The sequence below is a fragment of the Pseudophryne corroboree genome, chromosome 1 (assembly GCF_028390025.1).
Source record: "Pseudophryne corroboree isolate aPseCor3 chromosome 1, aPseCor3.hap2, whole genome shotgun sequence".
Classification (NCBI taxonomy): Eukaryota; Metazoa; Chordata; class Amphibia; order Anura; family Myobatrachidae; genus Pseudophryne; species Pseudophryne corroboree.
The window spans coordinates 712678882-712691602 of NC_086444.1; the positions used below are offsets into that span (position 1 = coordinate 712678882).

Genomic DNA, 12721 nt, shown 5'->3' on the forward strand with positions numbered 1-12721 from the left:
CCAAGAAGGTGGCACTTCCATCCCCCGACACTGCTGCCCGCAAGGACCCTGCGGATCGTAAGCAGGAAATGACATTAAAGGCCATTTATGTCACTACGGGTGCACTCCTCAGACCTGCCGTGGCGTAGGCTTGGGTGAGTAGTGCTATTGCTAAGTGGGCTGATAATTTGGCATCTGATATGGATACCCTGGATAGGGATAACATTCTTTTGACTCTCGGTTATATCTGAGGTGCTGCAGCTTACCTAAAGGATGCGGCGAGGGATATTGGCCTCTTGGGATCAAGGACCAATGCCATGGCTGTCTTGGCCAGGAGAGCGCTGTGGATTCATCAATGGAATGCTGATGCCGACTCCAAGAAAGCTATGGAAGCTCTCCCTTATAAAGGTAGTGTCTTGTTTGGGGACGGCCTCGCTGACCTGGTGTCTACCGCTACAGCGGGTAAGTCATCTTTTCTTCCTTATGTTCCAGCACAACAGAAAAAGGCACCCCATTATCAGATGCATAATAGATACAAAAAAGGAAGAGGCTCGTCCTTCCTTGCTTCAAAAGGTAGAGGAAGGGGAAAAAGGGCGCCTGCTGCGTCAGGCTCCCAGGACCAAAAGTCCTCCCCGGCCTCTGCTAAATCCACCGCATGACGCTGGGGCTCCCTTACGGGAGTCCGTGTCGTTGGGGGCGCATCTCAGACTCTTCAGTCAGGTCTGGGTCCACTCGGGCCTAGATCCTTGGGTGTTAGACATAGTGTCCCAAGGATACAAACTGGAGTTTCAGGACCTGCCCGCCCCCCCCACTGATTTTTCAAATCAGCCTTGCCAGTTTCTGTCCCAGAAAGGGAAGTAGTGAGTGCGGCAATACAAAAGCTGTGTCAACAGTGTGTCATTGTCCCGGTACCCCCGTCCCAACGGGGAGAAGGGTTTAATTCAAGCCTCTTTGTCGTACCAAAGCCGGATGGCTCGGTCAGACCAATCCTGAACCTAAAATCCCTCAATCTGTATTTGAAAACTTTCAAGTTCAAAATGGAATCTCTTTGGGCAGTGATCTCCTGTCTAGATGGGGGGGATTTTATGGCGTCAGTAGACATAAAAGATGCCTACTTGCACGTCCCAATATATCCTCCACATCAGGCGTTCCTGAGATTTGCAGTGCAGGATTGTCATTACCAATTTCAGACGTTGCCGTTTGGGCTTTCCACGGCCCAGAGGGTCTTCACCAAAGTGATGGCGGAAATGATGGTGCTCCTATGCACGCAAGGTATCACAATTATCCCGTACTTGGACGATCTCCTGATAAAGGCGAGATCGAAGGAGCAGTTGCTAAGAAATGTGGAACTCTCCCTGACGGTTCTGCAACATCATGGTTGGATTCTAAATTTGCCAAAATCACAGTTGATTCCGACAACTCAGCTGCCTTTTTTGGGCATGATCCTGGATACGGAACTGCAAAGAGTGTTTCTTCCAGCAGAATAGGCTCTGGAAATCCAATGCATGGTCAAGGAGATTCTGAAACCAGCAAGAGTGTCGATTCATCAATGCACTCGAGTGCTAGGGAAGATGGTTTCGGCTTACGAAGCCATTCCGCTTGGCAGGTTTCATGCAAGGGTGTTTCAGTGGGACCTGCTGGACAAATGGTCCGGGTCTCACCTGCACTTGGACCGGAAAATAAGTCTATCTTCCAGGACCAGAATTTCTCTCCTGTGGTGGCTGCAAAGTTCTCACCTTCTAGAGGGACGCAGGTTCGGAATCCAGGATTGGGTCCTGCTGACCACAGATGCAAGTCTCTGAGGCTGGGGAGCAGTCACGCTAGGAAGAAGTTTCCAGGGAAAATGGTCAAGCCAGGAAACTTGTCTCCACATAAACGTTCTGGAGTTAAGAGCCATTTACAACGGCCTTCTGCAAGTGGAACACCTTCTTCGAGGTCTACCTGTCCTGATTCAGCCGAACAACGTAACAGCGGTAGCATACGAAAACCGTCAGGGCGGAACAAGGAGCAGAGCGGCAATGGCGGAGGCCACAAGAGTTCTCTGCTGTGCGGAAAAGCACGTGAGCGCTCTGTCAGCAGTTTTCCTTCCGGGCGTGGACAACTGGGAAGTAGACTTCCTCAGCAGACACGATCTCCATCCGGGAGAGTAGGCTCTTCGTCAAGAGGTATTTGCAGAAGTGACAAGGCATTGGGGAATTCCTCAAATAGACATGATGGCGTCTCGCCTCAACAAGAAGCTTCCGAGGTACTGTTCCAGGTCAAGGGACCCCCAAGCCAGTGCAGTGGACGCCCTGGTAACTCCAGGGGTGTTTCAGTCGGTATATGTGTTCCCTCCTCTTCTTCTCATTCCGAAAGTGTTGAGGAACATAAGACAAACAAGAGTTCAGGCAGTACTCGTCATTCCAGATTGGCCACGGAGGGCCTGGTATCCGGATCTTCAGGAATTGCTCAGAGAGGATCCTTGGCCACTTCCTCTCAGAGAGGACCTGTTACTGCAAGGGCCATGCATATTTCAGGACTTACCGCGGCTGCGTTTGACGGCGTGGGGGTTGAACGCCAAATTCTAGCTCGAAAGGGTATTCCCGGGGAAGTCATCCCCACTCTCCTTAAGGCTAGATAGGAAGTCACGGCGAAGCATTATCACCGTATTTGGAGAAAATATGTGTTGTGGTGTGAAGCCAGGAAAGCTCCTGCGGAGGAGTTTCAGCTGGGTCGTTTCCTCCATTTTTTGCAGGCAGGTGTGGATGCATGCCTAAAATTAGGGTCCATCAAAGTGCAGATTTCGGCTTTATCTATTTTCTTTCAAAAAGAATTGGCCGCCCTTCCTGAAGTTCAGACTTTCGTGAAGGGAGTGCTGCATATCCATCCTCCATTTGTGCCACCCGTGGCACCGTGGGATCTTGACTTGGTGTTACAATTTCTTATGTCTCACTGGTTTGAACCTTTGCAAAAGGTTGAGTTGAAATTTCTCACTTGGAAAGTGGTCATGCTTTTGGCCTTGGCGTCCGCCAGACGGGTGTCGGAATTGGTGGCTTTGTCTCACAAGAGCCCATATTTGATTTTCCATGTGGATAGAGCGGAATTGAGGACTCGTCAACAATTTCTGCCAAAGGTGGTTTCTTCGTTTCACATAAACCAACCTATTGTGGTGCCAGTGGCTACGGATGCCGTGGCGGTGCCAAAATCTCTCGATGTGGTACGAGCGATGAAGATTTATGTCGCCAGAACGGCTCTTGTGAGGAAAACAGAGGCTCTGTTTGTCCTGTATGCTTCCAACAGGATTGGAAATCCTGCTTCCAAGCAGACTATTGCGCGCTGGATTTGTAATACGATTCAGCACGCTCATTCTACGGCTGGATTGCCGTTGCCGAAGTCGGTGAAGGCCCATTCTACCAGGAAGGTGGGCTCATCTTGGGCGGCTGCCCGAGGGGTCTCGGCACTTCAGCTTTGCCGAGCAGCTACGTGGTCGGGTTCAAACACTTTTGCTAAATTCTACAAGTTTGATACCCTGGCTGATGAGGACCTCATGTTTGCGCAATCGGTGCTGCAGAGTCGTCCGCACTCTCCCGCCCGGTCTGGAGCTTTGGTATAGACCCCATGGTCCTTTTGGAGTCCCCAGCATCCTCTAGGACGTAAGAGAAAATAGGATTTTAATACCTACCGGTAAATCCTTTTCTCCTAGTCCGTAGAGGATGCTGGGCGCCCATCCCAGTGCGGACTGTTACTTGCAGTTGGATTGTTAGTTGTTGTTTTCGGTTACACGACGGTTGTGTATCGGTTATGTTCAGCTTGTTGCTGTCTTTCGTTCATACTGTTCTCTGGTATTCCTGGTAATCCAGTTGTACAGTGTGTTGTGGTGTGAGCTGGTATGTATCTCACCCTTGGTTTAACAAAAATCCTTTTCCTCGAAATGTCCGTCTCCCTGGGCACAGTTCCTATAACTGAGGTCTGGAGGAGGGGCATAGAGGGAGGAGCCAGTTCACACCCAGTCAAAGTCTTTTAGTGTGGCCATGTCTCCTGCGGATCCCGTCTATACCCCATGGTCCTTTTGGAGTCCCCAGCATCCTCTACGGACTAGGAAAAAAGGATTTACCGGTAGGTATTAAAATCCTATTTTTTTTTCTTTCTTTCTTTCTTTCTTTCTTTCTTTCTTTCTTTCTTTCCTGCCTAAATGTGTAAAAAGGGGGAAGCTGTCTGCCGTAATGTGTAAAAAGGGGGGCGTTGTCTGCCGTAATGTGTAAAAAGGGGGATGCTGTCTGCCGTAATGTGTAAAAAAGGGGACGCTGTGTGCCATAATGTGTAAAAAAGGGGACGCTGTCTACCGTAATGTGTAAAAAAGGTACACTGTCTGCCATAATGTGTCAAAAAGGGTACGCTGTCTGCTTTAATGTGTAAAAAGGGGGATGCTGTCTGCCGTAATGTGTAAAAAGGGGGACGCTGTCTGCCGTAATGTGTAATAAGCGGACGCTGTCTGCCGTGATGTATAAAAAGGAGGACGCTGTCTGCCGTAATGTGTAAAAAAGGCACGCTGTCTGCCGTAATGTGTAAAAAAGGGCATGCTGTCTGCCGTAATGTGTAAAAAAGGGTATGCTGTCTGCTGTAATATGTAAAAAGGGCACGCTGTCTGCCGTTATGTGTAACAAAGGGCACGCTGTCTGCCGTAATGTGTAAAAAGGGGACTCTGCCGTAATGTGTAAAAAGGGGGACGCTGTCTGCCGTAATGTGTAAAAAGGGCACGCTGTCTGCCTTAATGTGTAAAAAAGGGGACGCTGTTTGCCGTAATGTGTATAAAAGGGCATGCTGTCTGCCGTAATGTGTAAAAAAGGGTATGCTGTCTGCTGTAATGTGTAAAAAGGGCACGCTGTCTGCCGTTATGTGTAACAAAGGGCACGCTGTCTGCCATAATGTGTAAAAAGGGGGACGCTGTCTGCCGTAATGTGTAAAAAGGGGGACGCTGTCTGCCGTAATGTGTAATAAACGGACGCTGTCTGCCGTGATGTATAAAAAGGAGGACGCTGTCTGCCGTAATGTGTAAAAAGGGGGACGCTCTCTGCCATAATGTGTAAAAAGGGCACGCTGTCTGCCGCAATGTGTAAAAAAAGGCACGCTGTCTGCCGTAATGTGTAAAAAAGGGCATGCTGTCTGCCGTAATGTGTAAAAAAGGGTATGCTGTCTGCTGTAATGTGTAAAAAGGGCACGCTGTCTGCCGTTATGTGTAACAAAGGGCACGCTGTCTGCCGTAATCTGTAAAAAGGGGGACGCTGTCTGCCGTAATGTGTAAAAAGGGCACGCTGTCTGCCTTAATGTGTAAAAAAGGGGACGCTGTCTGCCGTAATGTGTAAAAAAGGGTACGCTGTCTGCCGTAATGTGTAAAAAGGGGACGCTGTCTGCCGTAATGTGTAAAAAGGGGAATCTGTCTGCCATAAGGTGTAAAAGGGACTCTACCTGGTGTAGTGGTGCTACTGTGCGGCATAATTTGAATAATGGAGACTACTATGCACCGTTATATGAATTGGTATTATTTTGTGGCCACACCCCTTCTCCACAAAGCTATGCCCCTGTTTGGCTGGTCTTCAGTATGCCGGCTCTTGGGATCCCGGCGCACAGTATACCGGCGCCGGGATCCCGACAGCCGGCATACCGACACTTATTCTCCCTCGTGGGGGTCCACGACCCACCTGGAGGGAGAATAAAATAGTGTGGCGCGCGCAGCGCGCCCGCAAGGGGCTCATTTGCGCTCGCCACACTGTCGGTAAGCCGACGGTCGGGCTCCCGGCGCCGGTATGCTGGTCGCCGGGAGCCCGACCGCCGGCATATCGTAGTGAACCCCCCTGTTTTGCATGTAGCGGTAGAGCTCCAATGCCGTTTCTTGCACACAATGCTAAAATGTCTAGTTACGGCACTGTTGCTAGGTATCCGTTTCTCTGGCCCTGAGCAGGTCCCCCTCACCAGATCCTCTCCAGGGGTGAGGGGGTGGACTTGGATGGGATGGGGGGGGCAAAGCATTTTGTCGCACCTGGGCCCACCGCTCGCAAGTTCCGCCACTGACTGGGGCATATATGTATCTGGCACTGGGGGCATGTCTGGCACGGGGGGCATATCTGGCACTGGGGGCATTTCTGTATCTGGAACTGGGGGCATATCTGGCACTGGGGGCATATATGTATCTGGCACTGGGGGCATATCTGGCAGGCACTGTGCAGGCAATTCTTTATCTGGCACTGGGGGCATATCTGGCAATGGGGGCATATCTGGGAGGCACTGTGGGGGCATTTCTGTATGTGGGGCACTGGGGGCATATCTGGCACTGGGGGCATTTCTGGCAGGCACTGTGGGGGCATGTCTGGCACTGGGGGCATATCTGGTAGGCACTGTGGGGGCATGTCTGTCACTGGGGGGCATATCTGGCAGGCACTGTGGGGGCATGTCTGGCACTGGGGGCATGTCTGGCACTGGGGGCATATATGTATCTGGCACTGGGGGCATATCTGGCACTGGGGGCATATCTGGCAGGCACTGTGGGGCATTTCTGTTTGTGGCACTGGGGGCATATCTGGCACTAGGGGCATATCTGACACTAGGGTTTATTTAATGAGGGTGGTTAGGTACCTGCCTAAAGAGTCTACCTTGATATGGTGGCAGGCTTGATAATATTTGGCCAAAATATCTAAGGGGGGTCCCTGCCTATTTTGTCAGTCCTGGGCCCCACAATTTCTGGTGGCAGCCCTGCAGGTGGGAGCAAAATGGCAATGCCCTCATCCCCGCTCACCCTGGGGTCCTCGACAGGTCCTGGCCTCGAAGATCCTCTACAGCCGGGTCTCATCAGCAGTGCAGGAGAAATCCAGGGATCGGGTCTGGCTGCGGTGTCAGGCAGCGCAGACCAGACCAGCAATTATTTGGCAGCATCATGGGTGGAGAGGCGGTGGTCCAATTGCCAAAGAGTGTCTCTGTAGCAACTGCAGCCTGAACGGAGAGCCAGGAGCAGGAGACCAGCGGGCAGGTCAGGTGTGGGGAGATGACGGAAGGTCCGGTGAGCGCTGGAGGCCACAATTTAGCTTGCGGATCCTGCAGCGGCGAGACAATGTTGCTGCTGTCAGCGGTCATCTTCAGGCAGTCAGCAGGAGTCTCTGAGTGGTGTCCCCGGGATGCAGTGGTGTCCCCAAAATGCAGGGGCAGGTGAGGAATTTTTTGGGAGCGAGTCTGGAAGCTCTGCAAGAATGCAACTATCCCAGGCTCCCACCATCAAGCTTTGGAACTATACATCCCACTGTACCCTACCACAGCTTTAGAATGGTCTAACAACAAACTGTGGTGGGGTTGGGTACAAAATCCAGACAGTCAGAACACCGACAGTGGAGTTTCAACAGATCCCAGTAAGTATTCTCACTCTACCCCTAATTCTAACCCACCCCTCCCGCAGCCTAACCCTAACCTGCCCCTCAAACACCCTGAGCCTAACCGTCCCCTCTCACAGCCTAACCATAACTGCACCCCCCCAGCTAACCCCCGCAGCCTAACTATAACCCTACCCCTAGCGCCCAACACTAACACCAGTACTTTCCTACAGAATTTTAACTTTGTGAACTGCCAGGATTCCACTGTTGGTGTTCTGACTGTCGGCATCACAGCTGCCAGGATTTTGTCGCATCACGTGTGGTGTGTAGTTCCACAGCAAATGGAGTGCCGCACATTGGGTCTAATTCAGATCTGATTGTAGATGTGCTAAATTTAGCACATCTATGATTATTTACTCTGACATGCGGAGGGACACGTCCTGGGTCACAGCGGCTGCGTTTGACATCATGCAGCCGCCCCCCCCCCCCCCCCCCCCCAACAGTCTGGATACGCCTGCTTTGTCTCGACTGCGCCCCGCCAGCGGCGTTCTAACGCCGTTGGCATGTCCCCTCCTGCCCTGTGACCACCTTTGCCTGTCAATCAGGCAGAGGTGATCGCACCAGTGAGATGCTGTTAGCATCTCACTGGGCTCCCGGGGTGTGTGTGTGTGCACTCCACAAAGTGATTCAGACTGCAATCGCTGCTGCAGCGATGCAGTCTCAATTACCCCCATTGTCTATCCCTGGTTTAGTGTGTACTCTTAGTGCTCAAGTGTTCCTCACCACATACGTACAGTAGTATATTAAATCATGTAAACCAATAAAAGATTATAATTATGCCTATAGGTCTGCATTTGTGGGATTCATCCCAGAAAGATCAGTGATGGGCCAGTGGTTCTAACAATCCTCCATTATCCCATAGGCAACCAGACTGTCCAGTTATTATTTTAGCAAATACATTTTTATTTTAGCAAATACAGCCCTTACAACCACCATCTCCCTTTATCTGGCCCAAGCACTGCTGCTGTTGTATTCCTCATACTTATTGTGAAAATGAAGCACAGCTTCCAGATGGAAAAGCTGGGCGTTCTCTACGCCTCATAATGAACTGGTTTTCATGGCAACAATATGTCCCTGATGGTGATGGTTTATTTTTAGGATTGGGCAGCATGGTTGGCATAATGGTTTGCATTGCTGCCTCACAGAACTGAATTCATGGGTTTGACTCCTACTAAGGCCCTAACTGTATGGAGTTTTTATGCTCTACCTGTGTTTGATTTGGTGTCATGTGGGTACAGTACACTGGTTTTCCACACAAAAAAAATAACCTTAGTGTGTGTGTACTTGTGGTAGGGAATATATGGAAAGACTTAACTAGAGCCAATTGGGATGGGAAGCAGCCTTAATGGGGGTGGGGTCTGTTGAGAGGGTGGGGTCTGTCAAAAGAGATGCGATCAGTGCTGATTCTGATGAAGCCTGCGGGGACAGGCGAAACTTGATTGCAGAGATATTGATTGAACGCCCGACTTCTGGAAGCCATACAGTACACAGTTAGAGTGTACCTAAGTTTGCCAGAAGACACTTTGCTCTCTTACTACTACATGCCACATTAGAGGTTAGTGCACATCACTGCACATTAGACTTTATCTGACAAAACTGGATGGGTGAGTGCTGGGCCGGTTCTAGACTTTGTGGCGCCCAGGGCGAAAGTTTCCTGTGCCCCCCCCCCCTGCCCCCAGGTAAAACAGAGTTGGTGCATGACTTCTTCATAGGGAAGGGGCATGGCCACAGTTATCTCCTTGTACTTGTGCCCCCCCTGTAGCTGTACCCCCAGTAGATTTGCCTCCAATAGTTGTGCCCCCTGTAGCAGTGCCCCCAATAGTTGAGCCCTGTAGTTGTGCCCCCTGTAGTTGTGCCCCCTGTAGTTGTGCCCCCTGTAGCAGTGCCCCCAATAGCTGTGACCCCTGTAGCTGTGCCCCCAGTAGTTGTGCCCCCAGTAGCTGTGCCCCTTGTAGCTGTGCCCCCAGTAGTTGTGCCCCCAGTAGCTGTGCCCCTTGTAGCTGTGTCCTTTGTAGTTGTGCCCCCTGTACTTGTGCCCCCAGTAGCTGTGCCCCTTGTAGCTGTGCCCCTATTAGCTGTGCCCCCAGTAGTTGTGCCCCCTGTAGTTGTGACCCCAGCAGTTGTGCCCCCTGTAGCTGTGCCAGTGCCCCCAGTAGTTGTGCCCCCTGTAGTTGTGACCCCAGCGGTTGTGCCCCCTGTAGCTCTGCCAGTGCCCCAAGTAGATGTGATCCCCGTAGCTGTGCCCCTTGTAGCTGTGCCAGTGCCCCAGTAGTTGTGCCCCCTGTAGCTGTGCCATTGCTCCCAGTAGTTGCGCCCCCGTAGCTGTGCCAGTGCCCCCAGCAGTTGTGCCCCAGTAGCACCGCACACACACACACATTTAAAACCCCCCACAATACTTACCGCTCCTGCTGCGCTGCCCTCCGTCTCCGGCCGCCATGACGTCTCTCCCATAGTAGCACTGCACAGACACTAGGGGTCAATTAAGACCTCTAGTGTTTGTCACTGGAGCCGGCTGCAGCCGGGGAGCGGGGGGGTTGCGGGGTGTCGCCGGGATCAGGAGTAGCAGCTCTTGCCACGATGGTGGCAGCGCCCTCGGGGCAGTGGTGCCCCGGGCAAAAAGCCTGCTTGCCCATGGCAAGAGCCGCTACTGGGTGAGTGACTGCAATACCCCATACTCAAACTACAGTTGATATTTTGTGGACTTCATGTTACCATACTGAAGGTCAATGCACAGCACAAACTAATATACCTAAGGGACTCTTTATTGCAATTAGCACACAATGAACATCTATTTGGGATAAATACATTTTGGTTGAATAAATTGACCCAAACATTTGCATAATTTGTATATTTTCCACAAGAATGGAAATGGACATAAATTAATGCTTAGAACAGTAAATATGACACTTGAAATGTGCGCAAGGCAGCTTTAACAGAAACGATTTCCCAACGGGATGTCACCACATCCTAAACAGACAATAGATATGCAGACAGAAAAGGAACCTCTATCTGTATAAGCGCCACAGTGTTGTGTATAAAGATAATGATAAAATATACATTCCTCATGTAAGTGATTGTAGACATCCTCCTTTTGTTTTTCTATTCTTTCACTCTTTCAATCGGATGGTTCAGTCTCAGCAGATATGTGAAAGAAAGAATTGAACAAAGGAGGCAATGTGGGTCATTCCGAGTTGTTTGCTCGTTGCCGATTTTCGCTATGCTGTGATTTGTTGCAAAATGCGCATGCGCAAGGCGTGCCAGGGAAAAACGCGGGAGTGTCTGGAGAAACGGGGGAGTGGCTGGCCGAACGCAGGGCGTGATTGTGACGTTAAACCAGGAACTAAACGGACTGAGCTGATCGCAATCTGTGAGTAGGTCTGGAGCTACTCAGAAACTGCAAGAAATTATTTATTAGCAATTCTACTAATGTTTTGTTCGCTATTCTGCTAAGCTAAGATACACTCCCAGAGGGCGGCGGCCTAGCGTGTGCAATGCTGCTAAAAGCAGCTAGCGAGCAAACAACTCTGAATGAGAGGAGCATACCCCAACTCACAATAAAGGATCAATAATGGTGCCCAAAAAGGTTTCATTACTCTTCACCCCTTGTGTGTCCTCCACCGAAAGGATAAATAGAAGGCGTACCTAACTCACTTCAATTATATAAGAGTGAAACATATAAAGGTATCTTTCATACGACAATTAGTAAGCGTACCACACTCACGAGTTCAATATTGAAAGGGCTCCTATCTGGGTTTCTTTTCAATCCAATATGTTATTGTTCAAAAGTTCTGATGAGTGTGTGGTCACATTGACCCCAAATGGACAAATCAAATGCACTTGGTCCAGCCAGTCCACATAAAAAAAAATGTATTGTACAAAAAGCCCCATAGTTGTGTAGTATAAAGAGACAGGAAAACGTTGTCCTCACATACTGTTCCTATACAACATGTAAGGAAAGAAAATACCCCATAGTGTAATACTGATTGATCCACCTTAGAAATGCTTTTAATTCTGGGAGATTTACTGTAGACTCTTTCCAGAATAAATGGTCTACACAAATTTGCAGACAAATAAGCATTCATAAAATAGAACCATTTCAATAGCAGTCCATAATTGAAATAGAAAATAAGGTATGCCAGGAAAATACTTACAAGTCACAATTTAATATATAGAAATTATATAAAAATAATACAATTGCACAACAGTAGTGAGTTAAGATGCCTTGAAAAAGAAACCTTTGGGGCGGAGGACGTGGGGGCTACTTTGGACACTCTCTCCTGTACTGACCATCTACCCAGGGACACCTGTGAAACTGTACTTATGCTTTATTGTCTGCTTTATTACAGATACTAAGCTTTGGTGAGAGGCCAATTTTAGTCTTTATCTCCAAAGACATCTGAGACCAGTATTACTACTTCTGGAGACATGGTTACATTACCTACATGCATTTAAGATCATTGCATTTGGTAAGAGTCTAAGAAAAAGCACACCTTTGGACATAAAGAATTACATCTACACTATGAAGTTCCTCTCTTTGTATCTATGTCTTTAATAACATACAGATAAAATACGTCTATGGTGTTTTGGTGAACATATGTATATAGCACCTGAAGGCAGTGTCTTTTCACTGGCTGGACCAGACCGACCCTCGATCTGCAGCAGCTTCTTCTCTCCCTGCGCATGCTGAAATTGCTGAGAGCCTGAGACAGTCCCGTGTAATCCTGCCCCCTGTCAGACCCGTGTAGCCCCGTCCCTGTGAGTCTTGTGTAGTCCCCGTTCGTAACAAATGTTAACAATAAATCTGCCCTGTTGATTGTAAGCGCCACTGGAGAAGGGAATGATGTGAATGACCACATTTTCTTGATATAGCACTGCGGAATAAGGACCCAAATCTAACTCTCTCTGCACATGTTACATCTGCCCCACCTGCAATGCACATGGTTTTGCCCATTAGTGTGCTTTTTTGGTTTGCTAACAAACCTGAACAACTCCCTACAGTATGTGTGCTATATAAATAATAAAAAAATAAGATACAATACAATACAATACAATACTTGTCAGTCATTATTTAACAGATTTATAACAATTGCCAGGAAATCTTTATTTACTAAACAATATAAAAAAAACACAACTGCCACATCTAAGGGTGTGTACACACGGTGAGATCATTGCTATGCCCGATTTTCACTTGCGATTTCCCTTGAACTCCCTGAAGCCAAGATAGCACAGATTTTGACTAACTTTTCTTGAGATATGGACTATGTGCGCTGTGCTTACGATTTTGGCTTATGTGAGATTTTGGCTTATGTGAGATGTCATTGACATGTGAGATGAACTAGATAGTACAC

The 12721-nt window shown here is 49.1% G+C and overlaps 1 long non-coding RNA gene across 1 annotated transcript in view; it reads left to right on the top strand.

Moving 5' to 3' along the window:
- Positions 1–12721, top strand: part of LOC134908885 (uncharacterized) — a 49255-nt gene that overhangs the window by 20894 nt on the left and 15640 nt on the right. The window contains exon 2 of the long non-coding RNA XR_010175816.1: positions 11720–11839. This is a non-coding gene — a long non-coding RNA (uncharacterized LOC134908885). The remainder of the gene's footprint in view (positions 1–11719; positions 11840–12721) is intronic.